General features: G+C 41.3%; 1 pseudogene; it reads left to right on the top strand.

Annotated features, from left to right (window-relative positions):
- Window positions 1-20681: 20681 nt before the first annotated feature.
- On the top strand, window positions 20682-20958 carry LOC115293435 (annotated as a pseudogene).
- Window positions 20959-23676: the final 2718 nt, after the last annotated feature.

The following is a 23676-nucleotide window of genomic DNA, read 5'->3' as shown; positions in this document are numbered from 1 at the left end:
GAGCTGTCAGCAACTGTAAGATCATGACTTGAGCTGAAGTCAGATGCTTTAACTAAGCCACTCAGGTGCCCCAAAACACAAGCCATTTTTAAAAAGAAAAATGTAAGCTTTTTTTGTTTTTAACTTCCCAAAGCTCAGGTCACACACTAGCACTGAGGATCAAATGTAGACAATATCCTCAAGGCAGGCAATGGCAGCCAAGAGCACAGCAAAATGACCTTGAGATGGAGCAGTCGAAAGAAAGTCTTCCCATCACAGCCCCCTATTCACCATGTAGTACTGATTTAGCATCCACTGGTGTATCTTTCAAGTTAATGCCTATGTTGCACACGTGATGCCCAATAAAGCTCAGTAAGAAAAATTATATACTAAAGAATAAGATTTGGGGCGCCTGAGTGGCTCAGTCAGTTAAGTGTCCGGCTTTGGCTCAAGTCATGATCTCACAGTTCGTGGGTTCAAGCCCTGCGTCAGGCTCTGTGCTGACAGCTCAGAGCCTGGAGCCTGCTTCGAATTCTGTGTCTTCCTCTCTCTCTGACCCCTCCCCTGCTTGCTCTCTCTCTGTCTCCCAAAAATAAATTTTAAAAAATTAAAAAAAAAAGATTTTCTGGAGTAGGGTGGAACTTTGAAAGGCCTGAAACCATTGTAATCCCATTTACACCCTGCTTTCCCCCTCCAAGAATGAACTTTTGCCTCCCTTGAGGGCACTCTCACTCCCACTAGGAGTGGATATGCTCACAGATAGCCTATAAAGTAACTTTCTCCCCCTCAGGTTGAGGTGAACTCTATCTTCCAGTGAAGTATACTAATTGGTCCTAATGTTTCCATACCAAACAGACTTAATCTCTTTTATAACAGATCCTCAAATATTTGATAGTTGAAATTTTATTCCTTCTATAGTGACTGGTTCTCTAAGATTTACTTTCGGAGGCTAAACTTAACCACAGGTTCCTTGAACTGGCATTCATTTGACTCAGTTTCCCTATTGCATCACACATTCTTGAGGGGCAGGCCCCATGTCTTATCTGGTTGCCCTACTTGAATCCATTCCAGTTTGTTGTTAAAATGAGGTGTGTATCTGAACATAGTATCTGAGCCAAAATGGAGGAAGGCGATCTCTTCCCCCATTCTGGATGGTATTTGTTGTGCCCAAGTTTGTAAAATCGCCCCAAAACGCCCCAAAACAAGCACCAGAGACTGCTAGGGAGACCGAGTCATGCCTGCAAAAGCAAAGGGCCTTTATTACAAGCTTAATCTTGGGCTCACAGTCTCCAGCCGACCCACTGGCCACGTGGAGAGAGCCCCAAACAAAGGCAGGGCAGGGCCTTTTATGCCTTTGGGAGGGGGAGTTACAGGAAATGATCCACCACGGCAGTGCGCCTCCACCGGCTCCGGGAAGGCTGGGAAGGCCTGGTGGGGAGGGCCGGATGGGACCTGCGTCCTTACATATTCATCTATTAGCAGGGTCACCAGGGCAGCCTTGCCCATTGAGTAATAAACTGCAATCCCTAAGCCTTTCTTTACAGGTCTTCTGATAGGTTGATTCTTCCTCCATCCAGTTCTAGTTTCCTGAGACCTAAGTGTGATTTTCATTCACATCTATCACGTTGCCATCTCTTGAGCAGTTCCAGTTATTCCTTCATGTGGAGACATTTGAGGATCCTGATTCTATTATCCAGTTCACTCATTTATCCTGTCCATTCATTCATTACTTATACTTGCTTTTCTAAGTATATTTTGATAAAAGTAACAGAAACACAAGTCCATGTGAGGTCAAAAGAAAACTTCCCAGTTCCTAGAGTTAATATTTAAGTGCTGAGACTGAGCGCATGAAGTTCACAGCTAAGCTTTTTCCCAAAGAGGCTGCGTTCCTCCTCCACGCATCTCCTGTTGCAGGGAGAGAACAGATATAAAAGGGCCATCTCAGGAATTCCTGTATGATGACTTTTTCAGAATAAATATACTTGGCACCTGAAATCTAATCCCCTACTGGTGTTAATGTGCTTTGGAAATTATAGACGTTCATGGAGTAATAATCTTGTAGAAGTGAAAAATACTGTCTTTTTCAAACTCATAATCCATAAAGTATTTTATCATTTTGGCCATGTTAACATATGTTAGCAATGTGACATCAAACACTGAGTCTATCAACAGTATAATTTTTGGGGGAAAAGCCCTTGCTACTGATACTCTCTATATTGAAGGCTAAAGGGTGTTTCTGACTTGAATTATTTGGACAGTTAGCCCAATTCTCCCCTCAGAAAGAATGGACCTGGCTTATGAGAGTTAATTCATACCACTTGGAGGTTGAAACAGTTATAAAGCTGCTTTGGAATGTCCTAAATTGTGCCTAAGAGACCTATTTTTGACAGATGTGTTCATGTAGTCCAGTCAATTGGCATATGGAATTTTTATGTACAAGCTAGGCAAAAGTTTCAACATGTAACATTTATTAGTGCTTCCCTTGGCACAGAGAGACAGATGGTTTACACATTACTTACAGAAGCAGGCTTTGTGGGGGCCTTACAAGCCTGACTTTGCTCAGTTACCTAGGTCACTTAACTGCCACCCCACCCTCCACCCCCTATCAAGACACACATGCATGAGAAGTCAAACCCTCCCTCCTCTGACCCCAGAGTTTGTTATAGTAATTCTCTCCCAATTGCTTGACTTGATATTTCCCTTCTTTCCTTTCCCTTCCTTGGCCCAGATCCCCACCTCCTCTGTCTTTTCATTCCCTCCAGCTGGACCATGCTGAGGTAGGGAAGATCACTCCCCCACAGCTGTTCTCAGCCCCCACCCATCCCTAATGTTAGTCTTGGCAGCATCCAGTCCATTTCCCCCACATTAACCCCAAACTCCTCCTGTCTTTAAGTCTCAGCTGCAGTAAAGAAAAGCCCAGTTGCAAGAGCTGCAGATTAATCTTCTGTCCCAGTTCGTACATTCTTCCTTTCTTTCCTTCTTTTCTTTCTTTCATTTATTTATTTTTGAAAGAAAGAGAATGAGAGCAGGGGAGTGGCAGAAAGAGAGAGAGAGAGAGAGAGAGAGAGAGAATACCAAGCAGGCTCAACATTGCCAGCACAGAGCCCGATGTGGGGCTCCAACTCACCAGCCATGAGATCGTGACCTGAGCTGAAGTGAAGAGTTGGACCCTTAATCAACTGAGCCACCAAGGTGCCCCAGTATGTGATTTTAAAAGGCATATCTATGGAATTCTATTCTTTAGTTGCCCAGAGAAGGAGAGACATTCAGAAGCTCAGAAGCTACTAATGGTTGCAGTGGAAAAGCAAGTGCGTTGGAGTGACTGGGGATTTAGCCAGGGAGCCTCTGAAGATCAACTAGTAGGACACCATGAGAGCTCCAACTCCTTCAACGCTTGTCCCAGAAAGACTCATTTCCCCTCTGCTTCGTTTCTTTGGCCTCCAGCTCGATCCTCACCCTAGTGAGGATTTATAGTGGTGAGGGAGTGAGGGTGAAAGTAGAGGAGAGAGATAGTGAAGTTCTAGACATATCCATTTGCAGGCTGAATAGTGCTATTAGAAGCTCCTTAAACAGAAATGTTGGGCTTTTTCAGTAGGCCACAGAGTGTGCTAGAAAGATAACTGGCCCAGGAACCTGAAAGTCTCCTTCCAGGTCTGGGTCTGTCACCCAGCACTGTGGGCAGATCACTTAACTTACATGCTAGGTTTGCGAAGCATCCATTTATACACCTTTCGAGTAGAAATTATGATATCTGCTCACCTCACAAGACTAGGGGATTTTGGATTATGTAAACAGGCAAATAATTCTTTGAAAGACACAAAAATTTAATGAAAGTTGTACCTTAAACCAGTGAGGAAAGTGTTCACAGATGGTGCCTGAGTTGTGCTGGTCTGAGCTGTGGAACAGACCAGAATTCTCACCCTTGCTAGCAGTTGAAACAATCTGAGAGGAAGCTTTAGCATGGGAGAGGGCAACTGAAAATGTAGACTCCACTGGACAGTGCTCTGATGGAATGTAGGCTTTTAAGACCCTCAAAACATATCTTTGGAATCTTAGAGTTCCAATGTTACATGATAAGCATGAACCCTTCCCGAGGCCACTTACCAGCTACCTCTTGCTATTTTCATTTTCCACCACTGCTCTCAGAAGATATATCAAAGCCTTTTCTTGGACTCTACCCTTAAAGTATGCTCCCTCAGCAGAAATCATGACTTAATACCCCCCATTCATGGATTTTCTTTTCCTACCTGTGATTTTAAGCCTCTTGGAAGCAAGAATTGCATCAGATTTGTTTTTATATCTTCAATGCCTAGCACCATGCCAGGTTAGCAATAGGCACAGCTAATGCTTATTGAATAATGGAAAGAACATCTGCTAGAGAGATAAACAGAGGTATGTCTATAACAGTAGGTGGAAAAGTCAAGCTTTGACAAACTATTTCCAAAATTCAGTTGGAGGAATAAATATGCAATAGTCTATAAATGTTTTTAAATGTTATTCTTGTGAGAGAGAGAGAGAGAGAGAGAGAGAGAAACAGTGGAGTGGAGGAGGAGCAGAAAGAGGAAGACAGAATCTGAAGGAGGTACTAGTCTCTGAGCTGTCAGCACAGAGACCAATGAAGGGCTTGAACTCATGGACCATGAGATCATGACTTAAACTGAAGTCGGACACTTAACCAATTGAGCCACCCAGGCGCCCCTAGAAATGTTTTTTAAATGTTGATAAGGATTGAAATATCTCTACCAGTTATCAAACCATAGTATAAAATTATAGAAATCAAATCAGTGTGGTATGGCCAGAAGAATAGATCAATGGAAAGACTAGAAGGTCCAGAAAGAAACATGAAAAAAAATTAGTGTATAATAAAGGTGATACCTTAAATCAATGAGGGAAGTATATATACATCCCTGACTTATAATGGTGTGGCATAACAATTTTTTCAACATTATAAGGTGCTAAAATAATAACATTCCGTAGAAACTGTACTTTGAATACTTTTTAAATATTTTTTAATGTTTATTTATTTTTGAGAGCGAGAGAAAGCATGAGCAGGAGAGGAACAGAGAGAGAGAGGGAGACACAGAATCCTGAAGCAGGCTCCAGGCTCTGAGCTGTCAGCACAGAGCCCGACACAGGGCTCGAACCCACAAACTATGAGATCATGACCTGAGCTGAGGTCGGGCGCTTAACCAACTGAGCCACCCAAGCGCCCCTGAATTTTGAATAATGATCTTTTCCTGGCTAATGGTACACAGGGCTGCACTCTGTTGCATTTGATTTAATAAATTTACATGAGATATTCAGCACTTTATTATAAAATAGGCTTTGTGTTAGATTATTTCCCAACCTGTAAGCTAATGTTAAGTGTTCTGAACACATTTAAGGTAGGCTTGACTAAGTAAGCTAGGCTGTCCTGTAGGCTAGGTGTGTGTTCAATGCACTTTTGACTTATGGTATTTTCAACTTATGGTGAAATTGTAATTGAGAGATAACCCTACCGGAAGTTGAGGAAGATGTCTATTACTCAGTACTTGGCATTAGAACAAACTGGCTATTCATTTGAAGGAGAGAGTTAACTCTAGGATCGTTTTCCATATCTTACCCAAAAAATTTCAGATGGATTTAATGTAAAAAGTGAGACATAAAAATTATATATAATAAAGTTTGGGTAAATATTTTTAAAATCTTAGCATGGCAAACTTCTTTCTAAGAATGATCCTGGAGGAAGAAACCATTGATGTGACCACGTAGAGTTCCAGTGCTGCAGAAACCAGTCAAAAGACAAATTGGAACAAAGTCTTTGCTTGTATATGATAGAAGATGAATGTTCTTAGTAAATAAAGGTCCCAGTATATCAATAAGAACCAGTCCCAAGAAGAAGATGGATAAAGAAAATGAGAGGGCAGGGTGCCTGGGTGGCTCAGTCAGTTAAGCAGCTGACTCTTGATTTCGACTTAGGTCAGGATCTCACAGCTTGTGAGTTTGAGCCCTGTGTCGCTGGGAGCCTACTTGGGATTCTCTCTTTCTGCCAATCATGTGCACTCTGTCTCTGTCTCTGTCTCTGTCTCTGTCTCTGTCTCTCTCGAAGTGAATAAACTTGAAAAAAGGAAAGAAAATGAAAGGGCAATTCGCAAAGGAAAAAAATTCAAAATGTTCTGAATATATGTGTTCAACTCAACAGTGACTAAGGGCATGCCGATTAAAATGAGATTTTTATTTTTACTATTTTAATGGTGAAGACTTTAAAAAGCATACAGTGCTCAATGCTGGCAGGGCTCTGGGGAAGCAGGCACTCTCCTGCGTCAAATGGATTGTTCACACACAGGTGGGAGTTGGATGGAGTGCAGGAGGAGGAGTGGGATGGTCAGTCAGTGGAGAGCACAGTGCCCAAGGAGGTTGGGTGTGTTACTAGTCCTACCTGGTCTCGCTGGAGAGTTGATGCCAGTTCTATTGGGACAGGAAGGTGGACAGCAGGAGAGCAAGGGAGAAACAGATCCAAGAAAATACTAGGAAAGAGTGATTTCTGATGCCATTACAGCTATACTTCCTTTCACATATTCTTCTTTGCTCATGCTTTTGATTTTTTACAGAGTATCCCAAGAATCAACTTATTACCCAGCATACATTTATACTGTTTTTTTTTTAATTGTGTTATTTATTTATTTATTTATTTAGAGCGAGCATGGGGGAGGGGCAGAGAGACAGGGGGATAGAGAGAATCCCAACCGGGCTCCAGACTCCAAGCTGTCAGCTCAGAGCCCAACACAGGGCTCAATCTCACAAACTGTGAGATCATGACCTCAGCCAAGACCAAGAGCCAAATGCTTAACCAACTGAGCCACACAGATACCCCTAAAAGTTGTATTTATTTTCAACATTTACATCAGGAAGTGTAATGCAGTGATAGAACGAAGCTAGGACTGACGTTTAAGTGTGGTGCAGGTGGCACAGCTACCCGCTTTAGCAGGGCAGGGTAACAGAACTTCCCATCTCAGTTTACCAGCTGTGAGGTTTCAGGAACATCACTCAATCTCTCTGAATTTCTTTCCTATATTTGTATTTCTGTAAATAGGAATAATACTACTTAACTTTACAGTGTTATTGGGAGTAAGTAAAATTACGTATGTAAAATCCTGAGAATTATATATATGTGCTCAATAAAAGTAGGTTCTCTTCCTTGCTGAGAATAGCAGCAAAGAGATTACTTGTTTACAAGTGTCACTACTCATTTCACAGGTGGCCTTTTTCCATCCCAAACAAGCCCTGAGGCCTTACACTGCCTGAGGGCCTTGCTAACTCTTAATAAAGGGTTTTGGGCAGAAAGAAAGGAAGAAAAAGTGGAGGGAAGGAGAGAGAAGAGGAGGGGAGAGGAAGGGAGGGGAGAGGAAGGGAGGGGAGAGAGGAAAGAGAAAGAAAGGAAGGAAGGAAGGGAAAGAAAGGAAGGAAAGAAAGAAAAGAAAAAAGAAAAGAAAAGAAGAGAAGAGAAGAGAAAAGAAAGGAAGAAAGAAAGGAAGGAAGAAAAGAGTGAGTGAGCTGCTTCCTATTTTGTTGTTCTCCAGGCTGAGGGGAAGGCTATGGCTTCTGGTAAAGTATTATGGGTTCAGTCCAGCAGGGCCTCCCTCCATCTTCCTGGCTGCCCAGGCTCATGTGTGTGGCTTGCATAAAACTGGAGATTATATGACCCCACCTGGTGAGGAAATGGAGAAGGCAGGCAAACAGAAGCCCCAAAGAGCCTTCTAAGTTACTTTAATCATATTGGTGTGGCAGCCATCTACTAAATGCAAATGACTATTACAATTTGGGGATTACTTGTGGTCATTTTAAGAACACAAAACCCACATGTTAAGGCTAAACAGAAAGGTCAGGAATGGAAGCCCATAATCAGTAGGGGCACTGTGGAGGTCTGAGGGTTCCATTTCACACTGAGACACGTGGCATTAAGTCAGGTGACTCCTGGCATTGCTGTTGCTATTGTTGCTGTTGTCTTTTAAGAGGTACTGTGGTGTGTTTAAAAAAAAAAAATCAAGTAGAACCAAGAGTGGCTCAGTCAGTTGTATGTCCAACTCTTGATTTCTGCTCAGGTCCTGATCCCAGGGTTGTGGGATTGAGCCCTGCCTCGGGCTCCACAGTGAGCATGGAGCTTGCTTGAGATTCCCTTTCTCCCCTTCTGCCCCTCTCCCCTGCTCATGCACTTGTGCGTTCTCTCTCTGTCTAAAACAAAACAAACAAACAAAAAAATCGACATCAGAAATGGAAAATTAAGATCTTAATTACCCCACTGCTATCTTCCTGGTCAGTAGTGCTCAAACCTTAACCTGCCTCAAAATCACCCGGTAGGCTTGTTGGAGGCACAGATTCAAGAGCCCTACCCTCAGAATTTCTGGGGTAGGGCCCTGAGAAAGTGCATTTCTAAGAAACTCCCAAGTGATACCGTTGCTGCAGGGGTAGGTAGGCTCTGAGGAGTGCTGCCCTAGGTGATTTTTAGAGACAGAGTGCTGTTGCTAGGGGATCCACGCAGAAGGTGAATTGTTCCCCTGCTCCCCCCACCCCAACTCAGACCAGTCTTCTCTAGTTTCAGAAAAATAAAAATCGTTATCTCAGTTTCTTCTGTTTAAGACAAGGGATTTATCAACTGCAACAGAATTGACAGTTTATAATAGGAGTCCAGAAAAGTCATCCCCAACAAACTTTAGAGAAATCTGGAAAACTGGACAGGAAGGAAGAGATCAAGGAATGAAGGCGGCCCGCCCAGGCCTCACACCCAGATATTCTGACTTAATTGGTTCAGGGGAAGGTCCTGACAGGAATATGTTTTACGAGCCCCCCATGTGACTCTAATTTACAACCAGGTCTGAGAACTGCTGGTCTGCATCACTGGTTGTCAAATTTGCCTGCATTCTGGGAGCTCTCGGGAAGTTTAAAAAAAAAAACTACTGATACCTTTGTCCCATTTTCAAAGAGTGATTTGGAATGGGCTGCAGCTTGGGGAGCTGGAGTTTTTAAATCTCCTCAGGTGATCGATCCTACGATGTCTAAATGCAGATTAAATATATTCTAGATTTAACAAGTCAGATTGATGGCTTGGTCCTCCTCTCCAGACACTCTCTACCACACAGGTTCTCAAAATGTAGTCCCTGGGCCAGCATGAGCATCACCTGGGAACTTTTTAGAACCGCATTTTCAGGTCACGCCTCAGACCCCCTGAATCGGTAACTGAGTCATAACGAGCAGCAATCTGTGTTGTAACAAGCCTTCCCGGGGACTGGGATGCACTCTGAAGTCAGAGAAACACTCCTGTGTTATCCTGGTTGTTATCTGAGAGTTCTGTTTGCCATTCTCCTGGAGACGTGCTAGCCTGAGAAGCCAGGACTTCAGTCCTCTGAATGCTGGGCTATACCAAATCCCATTTCTAGACAAGCAACGGCAAAATTCTTGGTGTGGCCGAGTTATTATATAATCTGTGAAGTTTTTGTTGGCTGGAAATTGATGGCATCAAGTTGGAAGTGTCACTAACGCACCACAGCTATAATCTTGGTCAAACTTCTAAGCAAAGAAAAGCTAACAGGAGGCAGGCAACGTAAAGCAAACGTTGATCCCCGTCGTCTGGGATGTGAAATAAGAATGAAATCTGAGGGGAAGGAAGAGAACATAAGTGTCTGTGCCAGGAGAAACCAAGAGAGCCCTGGTTTGGGAGTTTTTCCTTGAATGTTAATGCCCTTCAAGTGTCCTCTTTATAGGGACCTGCTTTCTCTACCAGGAGGAGAGCCTGTGTGTACTGTGTTCAATTCTGAAACAAAATCTCCTTGATCTTATCAGAGTCGGGCAGAGGACCAAACAGCAGCCTAGCTGAACACAGTAGTATTGAGCAGTCTGTACAAAGGAGACTTGAGCTGCTCGACAAAGGACTCCTTTGCTTACTCCCAGAAAACCAGTTTATTCTGATTCAATTAAGCCCAGGGTTAGATGCTGGGAACAGTAAGGCAGATATGAGGTAGAACCTGCCTTCGCGTGGATCAGACTCTAGCAGGGGAGGGAGCCAAGCAAGTGTATTTCTACACTGTGTGCTGATTGCTATTCGTGAACACAGTGCAGTGAAATTATAGAGAAGGAGTAATGCTGGATGGGGGTTGGCTTCATGGTCAGAGAAGGCTTCGTGGAAGCAGACACCAGAGCTGGATAGAGGGAAGTAGGTTGTTTGGCAGTCACAGTGGGTGGGGGGTTTCCAGCCTGGGCAGGGTCTGAGGTGGGAGCTGGGGGAAAGCAACTTATGACTGAGTACTGTTAGTGAGTAAATCGTGAGGTGGGGAGTGGCAGGGGATATGACTGTGACCTGAGCAGGGGTGACAGCTTTTTAGGCCAAGCTTAAGGAACTTGAATCTGATCACACTGATCTGTGGTGGGCAGATGTAGCTGATGACCAGAATTGCCTGGGGAACTTGGACTAACTCAGTAGGTCTGAGTGGGCCCTGTGATGTGTGCCGCCCAGGAGAGAAGGGTGGGAGAGGCTGAGCAGGAGAAAAGAAGCTAGGGAGAGCAGAGTGGCAAGAGTGCGTGGTACTAGACAAGTGATTTGGAGATCAGCCCAGTGGATTGTGGATGGTAGAGGTGTCTTCCCCACTTTTAAAAGGAATGCTTAGATTCTTGAGACTGGCTTTTGTGCAATCTTTATTCAATACCCGTTGCAGAACGTTTCCTGATGTGCCTTGTGCCAGTTAAGAGTGTTACCACTGCCAGTCTGGGTTTGGCAGAAGCCCCACCTACTTTTTTGCACTGTTAAGTCAGCTCAAGTAGTAACAATAATGGCAACAAATGAGGCGTGGTAAGATTTATGGTTATAGTAGGCACTTTTAGTATGCTTTTCCTAAAACTTGATAAAAATACATGTTTAAATTTACTTTGCCTACAAAATAAAATTGATAGGCATGAATTCCTCTGAGTGAAGACAAGATTGGTCAAGGATGAATGATAAGCACTAAGTGTCTACTACAAATAAGCAAATTAGTAAAGGAGCTTAAAGTAGAGCAAACCCTTGGGCCAGAAATAACAATTTGCCAGAAATTCTGTAGGGAAGCACTAGATTTTGAAGTACATGCCTTCATTGCCTTGGAAAAGTCAGCCACAGATTTTCCAGGTGTCTTGTTTGGAACCAAACACTTGGTATTTGAGCTCTCTGACTGCCATAAAAATATGAAACACATGGAAATAGCTTTCCCCCAAATTACTGTTTTATTATGTTGTGAGCTGATTTACATGAAACGAATTAACATAAACTATCATAGCTTCTCATCATGAAACATTATATATCACGATGTGGTAGACTATTATTTTCCAAAGATGGTTGTAATAATGTCTCCCCCACACACTTTCTATAGGGTGACTTTGGCACTCTGCCCATTGAGAGTTGGGGTCTATGTTCCTCCTACAAATTAAGTTGTATTTCCCTCAAATTTCCTATGTCAAGGCCCTAATCCTCAGCTCCTCAAAATGTGGTCTTATTTGGAGATGGAGGTCATCAAGTTAAAGTCATTAAGGCGGGTCCTAACCCAGTATGACTAGTGTCATAAAAAGGGCAAAGTTTGGGCACAGGGGCACACAAAGAGGGACAGCGATGTGAAGAGACACAGGGAGAAGATGACCATGTACAAGCCAAGGAGAGAGGCCTAGAACAGGTCCTTCTCTCCCAACTTTGAGAGGAAAGCAACCCTGCTGGTACCTTGTGGACATCTAGTTTCCAGAACCACGAGACAACACATTTCTGTTGTTTAAGCTCCCTGGTCTGTGGTTCTTGTGATGGCAGCCCTAACAAAGCCATGCAATTCTCCTAGAATCTGGGGGACTTGTGACTCCTTATGTAACTCCCTAGGCTAGAGTACAGAAGGCAATAAAGCCTCTTTAGGGAGACTGGTCAGCTGTCAGGAAGCTCCGGCCACTTGGAAACGCACATGGTGGTGTTCTAACTGCCGGTCCCAGCTGACAGCTAGCATCAGCTGCTAGAGATGTAAATACAGGCACTTCCAAATGATTCCTGTCCCCAGCCCTGGCTCACCCCAGCTTTCAAATTTTCCTGGCTGAGTCCCTGGATGTTGAACCCCTCTATGAATTTCTGACTCACAGAAGTCATGCGTATAATAAAAGGTGTTGTCAAGCTAATGAATTCTGTGATGATTTGCTACATAGTAGTTGGCAACATGTCTTTAAAATTATCTTTGTTCACAAAATGTTTTGAGGCCCCTGGGTGGCTCAGTTGGTTAAGCGTCAGACTTTGGCTCAGGTCATGGTCTCATGGTCTGTGGGTTCAAGCCCCACGTCAGGCTCTGTGCTCACAGCTCAGAGCCTGGAGCCTGCTTCAGATTCTGTGTCTCCTTCTCTCTCTGCCCCTCCCCTGCTTACTCTCTGTCTCTGTCTCTCAAAATAAAGACAAAAAAATTTTTTTTTAAATAAACATATTTAATAAAAAAATGTTTTTACCTTCTATGGCTGGTATTTTTATTGAAACCATTAGGTACCTTAAATTCTAAATGATGGTCACCAGTTCTCTTGGCTCTTTGTGACATTAGGCTCAGATATTAGGAACAATAGGTGGCCCTGTCATAAGTCAATTTAATAGATCACAAATGATTGAGTTTCAGACCAACTGAACAGGACAGACAACAGTGGCTCAGGGGGTAGGAATTTCAGAACAACGTCTTTTTTCTTTTTTTAACATTTATTTATTTTAGAGAGACAGAGACAGACAGATTGCAAGTAGGGGAGGAGCAGAGGGAGAAGGAGACACAGAATCAGAAGCAGGCTCCAGGCTCTGAGCTGTCAGCACAGAGCCTGATGCGGGACTCAAACCCACAAACTGTGAGATCATGACCTGTGCCGAAGTTGGATGCTCAACTGACTGAGCCACCCAGGCATCCCCAGAACAACTTCTGAGATGAGGAAGAATGTTCTAGCAAGGTTAGTGCATTTGGCCTGAAGCAGAGGAGAAACTTTGAATCCCAGAAGGCAACGCTTTCCTCATGTGGGGCACAGAACCCAGGAAAAAATAAAGCAAAAGCACCTGCCTGTGGGGGGGGCAAGAAGTATTGGCTGTTCCAGAAGAAGGAATTGGGAAGCAGATGGCAGCGGGCCTGTGAAATCTCAACCAAACCAGGCAGCACCGCCAATCCGGCCACCCACAAGTTCCGTATCTGAATACCTCATAATCAGGGGCAGGAAGGAGGGCTGGGACCAGTCTGCACGGAAGAGCTGTGTTTGTTCAGGCTCAAGGTATCCAACATAAGGAAAATGCAGGTTGTAAATCTGCCCAGTTATTTCCTAACTTGCTCTTCTTCTCAGTTTTTTGCTTGCCTTTCATTTTTTAAAAAAATATTTATTTCAGAGAGAGAGCGCGCACATTCATGCTTGTGAGTGGGGCAGGGGTAGAGAAAGTGGGGAAGAGAGAATCCAAAGCGGGCTCCAGCACCATTACCATAATTAAGATAATGAACATATACATCATCCCCAAAAGTTTCTTGGTTCTGTTAAGTTCCTGCCTGTGTCCTTTCATGTCCTGCTAAGGTCTGGGAAAGTTTTAATCCTCACACGTCAGCATTGCTTGGGAAGCGTATTGCCCCTAGTGGTAAGGCCACCATACTTGCTGAAGAAGTCTTCTGGATAAAAAGAGGTTCTGTATAATGGAGTGGGGGTGGGGGTGGGGGTGAGGGTATGTTACATGCCCTTTTTGACTACCCTGGAAAGACTTCATGAGGTGTGGGTCTGTTACCTGAGAACTTCCTGAGGATAGTTTCTCTTTCGGGCATGTGCTTGTCCACACTGATAGGCATTGTGCAGGAGATACAAGGGATGGATTCCCAGCTCGCTACTGCTGTTACGAAGAAAGGAACCACCTCATACCTGTTAGGATGACTACTATGAAGACAAAACAGTACAAAATAACAAGTGTTGGTGAGCGTGTGGAAAAGTTGGAACCCTTGCGCACCGTTGGTGAAAATGTAAAATGGTATAGCCATTATGGAACACAATAGGCAGTTCCTTAAAAAATGAATCAGAATTACCATATAATCCAGCAATTCTACCTCAGAGTATATTCTCTGAAGAATTGAGAGACTCAAAGATATATCTGTATACTTACATTCATAGCAGCATTATTCACAATAGCCCAACCATGGAAGCAACCCCAGTGTCCATCCATAGATGAGTGGATAAACAAAATGTGGCACATGCACACAATGGAATATTATTCAGCCTTTAAAAAGGAAGTACATTCTGTTGTATCCTACAAGGTGGATGAAACTTGAAGACATGTGAAGTGAAAAAAGCCAGACACAAAAGGACAAATATTGTATACGTCTACTTATATGAGATTCCTGGAGTAGTGAAATACACAGAGGGAGTAGAACCTGGTTACCAGGCACTGGGAGCAGGAGGAATGGGAAGTACACTGTTTAATGGATACAGAGTCTCAGTTTTGCAAGACAGAAAGTTCTTGGGTGGATGGTGGTTAACAGTGTTACAACAGTGAGAATGTACCTAATGCCACTGAACTGTACTCTTGAAATTGGTTAGGATGGTAAATTTTATGTTTACGTGCATTTTACCATAATTTTTTACTTAAAAAATGAGAGAAAAATAATTTTGTGTAGAATTTTTGACCTGATCTGAAGGTTATGGTAAACTTGCTTTGTATTTTTGTCCTTTTTCCTACTTGAAAACTAATACATGCAACAGGGGACTTTAGGCATATTGGTAATGTCCTCTTTCCTAAATCAAGCAGTGGCTACTCGGGTGTTTTGTATTTTTTAAAAATATACCTTTTGGGGGCACCTGGGTGGCTCAGTCGATTAAGAATCTGATTCTGTTTAAAAAAATTCTTTTTAATGTTTATTTTTTTTTTTGAAGGAGAGAAAGACAGAAAGTGAGTGGGGGAGGAGCAGAGAGGGAAATAGAATCCAAAGCAGGGTCCAGGCTCTGAGTTGTCAGCACAGAGCCTGATGTGGGACTCAAACTCACAAACCAAAAGATCATGAACTGAGCTGAATTCGGATGCTCAATTGACTGAGCCACCCAAGCGCCCCAAGAATCTGACTCCTAATTTCAGCCCAAGTCATGATCTCATGGTTCGTGAGATCGAGCCCTGAGTCCGGGTCTGTGCTGACAGCTGGAACCTGCTTGGGATTCTCTCTCCCTCTCTCAGCTCCTCAATCCCCACCAAAATAAATAACTAATATGTTTAAAAAATATATTCCTTTTCATTTATCCGAAATACTTCATAGTAAAAACTTTAGAATGTGAAAACATCCATTCAACAAATATTTTGGGGGTGCTTTCTCTGAGCCTGGCTCTGTTTTATCATTGGGTACAGCTGTAAACAAAAACAACACAATTCCTGCCGCCACAGAGTCACATTCCTGTGGAGGGATTGTTTGGATGAAGCCCTGTGAATATAAATGATGATTTCTTCAGGATGGATCCCTGGAAGTGGAATCACGGAGCAAACAATAGTATAGACACTCTGAGTCTTTTTACTGCATCCTGCCAGTGCCCTGCAATCCCATCAGCAAGCCTTGGGAGTGCCTGTTTCCTCATTCCTTGACAGCCTTATGTAACGTTTTGCCCATTTGGTAGAAAAAATAGTATCTGCCTAATTTGAATTTTTAAAATTACTAGCTGTTAAAGAAATTATAAACAAGGTGAAACATTTTCAAATGTTTATTATCTGCCTATTTTTCTTTTAAGTTTATTTATTTTTGAGAGAGAAAGAGAAAGAGAGAAACAGGGGAGGGACAGAGAGAGAGAGAAGGAGAGAGAGAATCCCAAGCAGGCTCCCTGCTGTCAGCACTAAGCCCATCTTGAGGCTCAGTCTCACGAATGGGTGAGATCCTGACCTGAGCTGAAATCAAGAGTCTGACACTGAATTGACTGAGTCACCCAGGCGCCCCACTCCTCTACCTACTTCTAAAGAACCCCCAGTTTTATTTGCCTAGAATTTACTTTGATATATAGGCTAAATGGCTAACTTTTCTTTTTCCACTCAAGAGAAGTTAATCAAGCTGTCCTATACCATTTACTGATGAATTCCTTCTTTTCTCCTCTAACCTCTGGTACAACCATTGAGTCCTATACTAAGCCCACGTTCACAGTTTATGCCTTGTTTGTGGACATGACAGTTTGCACCACTGCTTTACTCTTAGGTGAGGTCCCCATTATTTTGATATTGCAGCTACTTAGTATTATCTGTTAAGACAAGCTTCAATGCCACCACTCTTCTTTTCCAAAACTTTCTTGATCTTTCTCACTTAATTATTCTTTGATAGAGTCTGAATGAAGTTTTAAAAAGCCATGATAATTTTTATATTAAAATTGCATTACACTCATAAATGTATCTAAGAAAAATTAACGTCTTTAAAATAGTTGTTATGCCCATCTAACTAATTACAGCTTTTTACAGCAGAGCCATTGATTTATCTATATTTGTTTCATACCAGCACAGCCTTGTTAAACATAGCATGGCAGGAAGCCTGCTGAACACTGTATATGGATACAAAGATGGCTTCTATGTATCTTCTATAAGAGGTTACCTATAATTCACCCAAGTCAGAACACTATGGACGCAACAGAAGATACAGAAGAGGGACACCTGGGTGGTTCAGTCAGTTAAGCATTTGACTCTTGATTTCCATCCAGGTCATGATCTCATGGTTTTGTGGGGTTGAGCCCCGCATCAGGCTCCCAACTGACAGTGTGGAGCCTGCTTGGCATTCTCCCTCCCTCTCTCTCTGCTTGGGATTCTCTTTCTCCTTCTGTCTCTGCCCGTCCCTTGCTCACTTGTGCATGTGTGCTTGCTTTCTATCAAAAATAAATAAACATTTATTTTTTAAAAGTGTATTTATTTATTTTGGCATGCATTCTTGCTCTCTCCACAAAAATAAACATTTATTTTATTTTTTAAGGTTTATTTACTTATTTTGAGAGAGAGAGAGTAAGAGGGGCAGAGAGAGAAGGAAAGAGACAGTATCCCAAGCAGGCTCCACACTGTCAGTGCAGAGCCTGATGTGGGGCTTGAACCCATGAACCATGAGACCATGACCTGAGCCAAAATTAAGAGTCAGACCTTAACCAACTGAGCCACCCAGGCACCCATACATAAATAAACATTAAAAAAAAAGATGAAGAGATGAATTTAAAAGGTACAATTTGGCACATTTTGACTTGTATACATCTATAAATTATCATCACAGTCAAGACAGTGAAAATATTCATTACTCCCAAATTTTCGTGTGTCCCTGTGTAATCCCTGCTTCTGTTTCTCCCACCACCTCTAGGCAACCACTGGCACGCTTTATGTTGCTCTAAATTTGTTTGCATTTTTTAGAGTTTTATATACCTGGAGTCATACAGAATATATTCATTTTTTTCTGGCTGCTTTCACTTCTCATAATGATTTTGAAATGCATCCATGTGTTTGAATGCATCATTAGTTCATTCCTTTTTATTGCTGAGTAGTATTCCACTGTATAGATATGCCACAGTTTGTTTTTTCATTTACCTGGTGATGGGCATGCCAGTTTGGGGTTACTGCTGATGAAGCTGCTGTGAACATTCATATGCAAGTCTTTGAACAGGCATATAATTTTGTTTCCCTCGGGTAATAGCTAGAAGGGGAATAACTGGGGCATGTAGTAGGCGTACATTTAACTTTAAAAAATTATTTAAATTCAAGCTAGTTAACATACTGTATTGTACTGGTTTCAGAGGTAGCACCCAGTGATTCTCCACTTACATACAACACCCAGCGCTCATGCCACCACATGCCCTCCTCAATGGCCATCACCCAGTGAGCACCTCCCCCCACTAACCGCCCCTCCAGCAACCCTCAGGCTGTTCTCTGTATGTAGGAGTCTCTTATGGTTTGCCTCTCTCTCTGTTTTTATCTTGTTTTATTTTTCCTTCCCTTCCCCTATGTTCATCTTTTGTGTTTCTTAAATTCCACAAATGAGTGAAATCATATATTTTTCTCTGACTTATTTCACTTAGCATAATACACTGTAGTTCCATCCACATTATTGCAAATGGCAAGATTTCATTCTTTTTGATTGCCAAGTAATATTCCATTTAAAGATCCTGCCAAATTGTTTTCCAAAGTAGTTGTACCATTAGACTTTCTCACCAGAAGATACTAAAGAAATTCAGTAGATATCTGTTCAGCAAACAGTGCTGGGACAATTGGAGACACATACATTAAAAAAATAATAATAAATAAATAAAATAGAAATAAGTCTCTAACCGCATGCCATGTACAACTGTTTACTCCAAACGGATCACTCATCTAAACGGAAAGCCTAAAACTATAAAAGTGTGAGGAGAAACTACTTTAAAATATTGAGATTGAGTCCAATTCCACTGAGAATGTGGCATTTGAGTCAGGCCTTGTAGCAGGTAAAACTGAAAGGACTTGGTAGTAAACCAGACATTAAGAAGTAAGGAAGGAGGTGTGCCTACATGGCTCAGTTGGTGGTTAGGCATCGGACCTTGTCTCAGATCATGATCTCACGGTTCTTAAGTTTGAGCCCCACATCTGGCTATGTACTGACATCTCAGAGCCTAGAGCCTGCTTCCGATTCTGCATCTCCCTCTCTGCCGCTCCCCCACTCAGATGCAGGCTCTCTCTCTCTCTCAAGAATAAATAAACATTTTTTAAAAAGTGAGAAAGGAGTCCTGAGTAACTGGATGTCTTGACCAGTTCTTGTTGGCAAAATGGCAAGATGCTTAACACAGAAGTGATCAGACATACATAAGGAGTAGGGTGCTCCAGAGTCAGAAAAAACCATTTGGTTCCCAGCCCAGAGTTCAGGTAGACATGTCCAGCAGACAGCTAGAAGCATGACCCAGCGGAGCATGAAAAGACTAGGATGGAGATAGGAATTTTCAAATGACTTGGATAATAAGTAACAGAAAGTGCAGTGAGGGTAGATGGTCTTACCGAGGCATAGAATATAGAAAGTTGAAGACACAGTCTTGGAGGACACCAACATTTAGGTGATAACAGAGATAAAAGAAGTATAAACAAACAAGCTAAGATGGCAGTATAAAAAATTCTGCAAAAAGACCAAACGAGTGATTATCCTTGACATCCGAATACATCCTTGTATTCTATGTATCAGGAAACCATGTAGGCTCCGTCTTCAGAATACATCCAGAATCTAAATACTTCTCACCACCTCTCTGCTGCTACCCACCTGGTTTATGCTATGCTGCCATTGGGTCTCACCTGCATTGCTGCAAAGGCTTCGTTACTTTTCTTGTTTCTTCCCCTGCTTGATACGGGATTTTTTTTTTTTTTTGAGAGAGAGTTCCAAGCATGCTCCATGCTCAATGCAGAGCCTGAAGTGGGGCTTGATCCCACAACACTGAGATCATCATGACCTGAGCTAAAATCAAGAGTTGGATGGTCAACCAACGATGTCACCCAGACACCCTGATAAGGATATTCTTAATAGAGCAACCAGATGAATCTTTTAAAGTATTTAAGGGTGAGTTCTAGCAGGTCACTGCTCTACTCAACATCCTGCAATAGCTCCTTGTTTCGTTTAGAGTAAAAAACCCAAGTCTTTAGAATGCCTACCTATATGATTACCTCCTCCCATCTCACACTTCTTTGACCTCATTTCCTATTCTATGATTTTGTTCCATTCTTCTCCCTGCTCACTCCCTGCACTAGATTGCTCTGGCCTGCTTGCTACTCCTTGAATATGACCAAGCATCTTCCTGCTTAAGGGCCTTTGCCCTAATTGGTCCTTCTGCTGAGAATTCTCCTCCCCTAAATGTCCAACTGTATCATTATTCCAGTCTTTGTTCACTATTTCCCCCACAGCATCTGTTACCTTCCAGCATACTAGAGAAGTTGTTCATTAATTCATGTGTTCATTTTGTTTATTTCTTATGGTCTCTCTCCTGCTAAAATTACAAAGAACCATGAGCTAGAATTGTGTCCTTTCCAGCTGCTTTTGTGGGACTTCCTCAGACGGATCTTCCCACCCAATCCATACTTCAGCTGTATCCACTCTGCTATTTATTCCATCTGTTTGTTCTTTATTTCATCTATGGTTTTCATACTTAATGTTTCCCCTAGGGTTTTTCAAAAATTATTTATCTTTCTTGCTTGATTTTACCAATAAGTTCTCTTTTCTCCTGAAGATATTTATCATGCTTACTTAAAATTCTTAGTGTCTGTTCCAATAATTACACTGCAGATGATATAAACTGTTTAGATTGTAATCTTTCTTTTACACTAATTATGCTCCTCAGGTGTAACAATTCAATAATTTGGAAATTGCTCATTGTGAAAAAATTAGGAAAACATAGAAAAGTACAATATAGATAACAAAATAAAAATCACCATAATTCCACCTCCCAGAAATAACCAATTGACGTTTTATTGTGTTTCCTTCCAGTCACACTATTTACATGTACAGTATATTTAAAAATTGGTAAAATATTATATATAATTTTCTATCTGGACTTTACCATTTGTCTTAAGATCTTTTCAAGTTATTAAAATTGTTCACAGACCTAATGTTTTTTATTTATGTATAATTAACATGCAGTGTTATATTAGTGTCAGGTATATAATTCAACAATTGTATACAACACTCAATGCTCATCAAGATAAGTGTACTCTGCCTTTCATGAAGGGACATCTTCCCCATGAAAACATGCCTCTCTCCAAGGATCTCCTTCACCCCTCCCCAGAAGAGGAGGAGAAGAAGCAGAAGAAGTAGTGCCCGGGGCATAGCCCCAATTCCTACTTCATGGATGTGAAATGCTCACAAAATCACCATTGTCTTTAGCCACGTGCAGAATGTAGTTTTGTGTTTTGGGGGCTCCACGATCCATTGACAGCCTATAGGAGGAAAAGCAAGACTTAGAGAAGGATGATCCTTTAGACCAAAATCACCCAGAATCAAGATGAGTGGGAAACCATCCCAATAAAAACTTTTTTTTTTAAGATTTTATTTTTAAGTGGGGCGCCTGGGTGGCTCAGTCGGCTAAGCCTCTGACTTCGGCTCAGGTCAGATCTCACGTTTGTGGGTTCAAGTCCCATGTCAGGCTCTGTGCTAACAGCTCGGAGCCTGCTTCTGGTTCTGTATCTCCTTCTCTCTCTGCCCCTCCCCCTCTCATGCTCTGACTCTCTCTGTATCAAAAATAAATAAAACATTTAAAAAAATTAAAAAAAAGATTTTATTTTTAAGTAAAGTCTCTACACTGAAGGTGGCACTAGAACTCATAACCCCAAGATCAAGAGTCACATCCTTCACCACCCAAGACAGCCTGGCACCCCCCAATTCTTTATTCATTCATTTTGGATTAAAAAAAAGAAAAGTGTCCTCTTAATCCCTTTTATCTATTTCACTTGTTTTCTACCTACCTCTCCTCTGGCACCCAAAGTTTATTCTCTATATTTCTGAATCTCTGTTTTGGTTTTTCTTTTCTTCTTTGTTCATTTGTTTTATTTCTTAAATTCCACATATAAGTGAAATCATATGGTATTTATCTTTCTCTGACTGACTTATTTTACTTAGCATTTTATGCTCGAGGTCCTTCCATGTTGTTAAAAATGGCAAGAGTTTATTCTTTTTTATGGTTGAGTAATATTCCATTGTGCATATCCACCACATCTTTATCCACTCATCTGTGGAGAAACACTCAGGTTGCTTCCAAATCTTGGCTATTGTAAATAATGCTACAATAAAAATGAGGGTGCATATATCTTTTTAAATTAGTGTTTTCATTTTCTTTGAGTAAATACCTGGTAGTAGAATTACTGGATAATATAGTATTTTTATTTTAAATGTTTTGAAGAACTTTCATCCTGCATCCTGTTTTCCACAATGGTTGCACCAAATTGCATCCCTTCCAACTGTGCACAAGGGTTCCTTTTTCTTTACATCCTCACCAGCATTTGTTGTTTTTTGTCTTTTGGATTCTAGCCATTCTGACAGGTTGTGGAGTGATATCTCATTGTGGTTTTAATTTGCATTTTCCTAATGATGAGTGATGTTGAGCATCTTTTCATGTGTCTGTTGGCCATCAGTATGTCTTCTTTGGGAAAATGTCTATTCAAATTCTCTGCCCACTTTTTTGATTGATTGTGTGTTTTTTTGATATTCACTTGTATAAATTCTTTATTTCTTTTGGATATTAACCCCTTATTGGATAGATCATTTGTAAATTTCTTCTTTCATTCAGTAGGTTGCCTTTTTGTTTTATTAATGTTTTGTTTCACTGTGCAAAAGCTTTTTATTTTTGTGTAGTCCCAGTAGTTTAATTTTGCTTTTGTTTCCTTTGCCTGTGGAGACATATCTAGAAAAATCTTTCTCCAGCTAATGTCAAAGAAATTACCACCCATGTTTCCTTCTAGGAGTTTTATGGTTTGAGGTTTCACATTTCATGGTCTTTAATCCATCTTGAGTTTATTGCTATGTAGGAAAGTAGTTTCATTCTTTAACATGTAGCTGTTCAGTTTTCCCAGCACCATGTGTTGAAGAGAATGTCTTTTTCCCATTATATATTCTAGCCTCTTTTGTCTTAATTAACTATATAACCCTGGGTTTATTTCTGGGTTCTCTATTCTGTTGATCTAGGTGTCTATTTTTGTGCCAGCACCATACTGTTCTGATTACTACAGCTTTGTACTGTATCTTGAAATCTAGGATTATGATATCACCAGCTTTGTTCTTCTTTCTCAAGATTGTTTTTGGCTATTCGGGGTCTTCTGTGGTTCCATACAAATTTTAGTATTACTTGTTCTAGTTCTGTGAAAAATGTTGGTGTTTTGATAGGGATTGCATTAAATTTGTAGGTGGCTTTGGGTAGGACGGACATTATTGGTTCTTCCAATCCATGAGCATGGAATATCTTTCTTTTTTTTTTTCTCTCATCGTCAATTTCTTTAATCACCATGTTATAGTTTTTGGATTATAGGTCTTTCACTTCCTTGGTTAAGTTTATTCCTAGGTATTTTATTATTTTGTGTACAATTGTAAATTTAAAACATTATTTTTTATTAAACATTTTTAATGTGTATTATATTTGAGAGAAAGAGACAGAGTGTGAGAAGGGGAGCGGCAGAGAAAGAGGAGAAAGAATCCAAAGCAAGCTCCAGTTACACATAACTATAAATAATAAATAAATATTATATTATCATTATAGTTATTTATTAACTATTTTTATTTTTAGAGGGAGAGAGTGCAAGCAGGGGATGGGCAGAGGAAGGGAATCTTAAGCAGGCTTCACGCTTAGTGGAGAACCCCCACGTGGGGCTCAATTTTAAGAACTTAAGATCATGACCTGAGCCAAAATCAAGAGTCAGATGCTTAACTGACTGAGCCACCCATGCACCCTGATTTTTGGAACAATTGTCAATGGGACTGCTTCCTTAATTTCTCTTTCTGCTGCTTCGTTATTAGTGTGTACAAATGTAATGGATTTCTGTATATTAATTTTGTATCCTGCAACTTCCCTGAATTTATGTATTAGTTCTAGTAGGTTTCCTTTGTAGTCCTTAGGGGTTTCTATATATAGTAGCATGTCATCTGCCAAGAGTGAAAGTTTTACTTCTTTCTTATCAATGTGGATGCCTTTCATTTCTTTTTCTTGCTAGTCTGCTCTGACTAGGACTTCCAGTCACAGACCTAACTTTTAATGATT

This window comes from Suricata suricatta, chromosome 6 (assembly GCF_006229205.1).
Source record: "Suricata suricatta isolate VVHF042 chromosome 6, meerkat_22Aug2017_6uvM2_HiC, whole genome shotgun sequence".
NCBI classification, from domain to species: Eukaryota; Metazoa; Chordata; class Mammalia; order Carnivora; family Herpestidae; genus Suricata; species Suricata suricatta.
The sequence above is the reverse complement of the archived record's forward strand: the minus strand, read 5'-3'. Positions and strand labels throughout refer to the sequence as shown.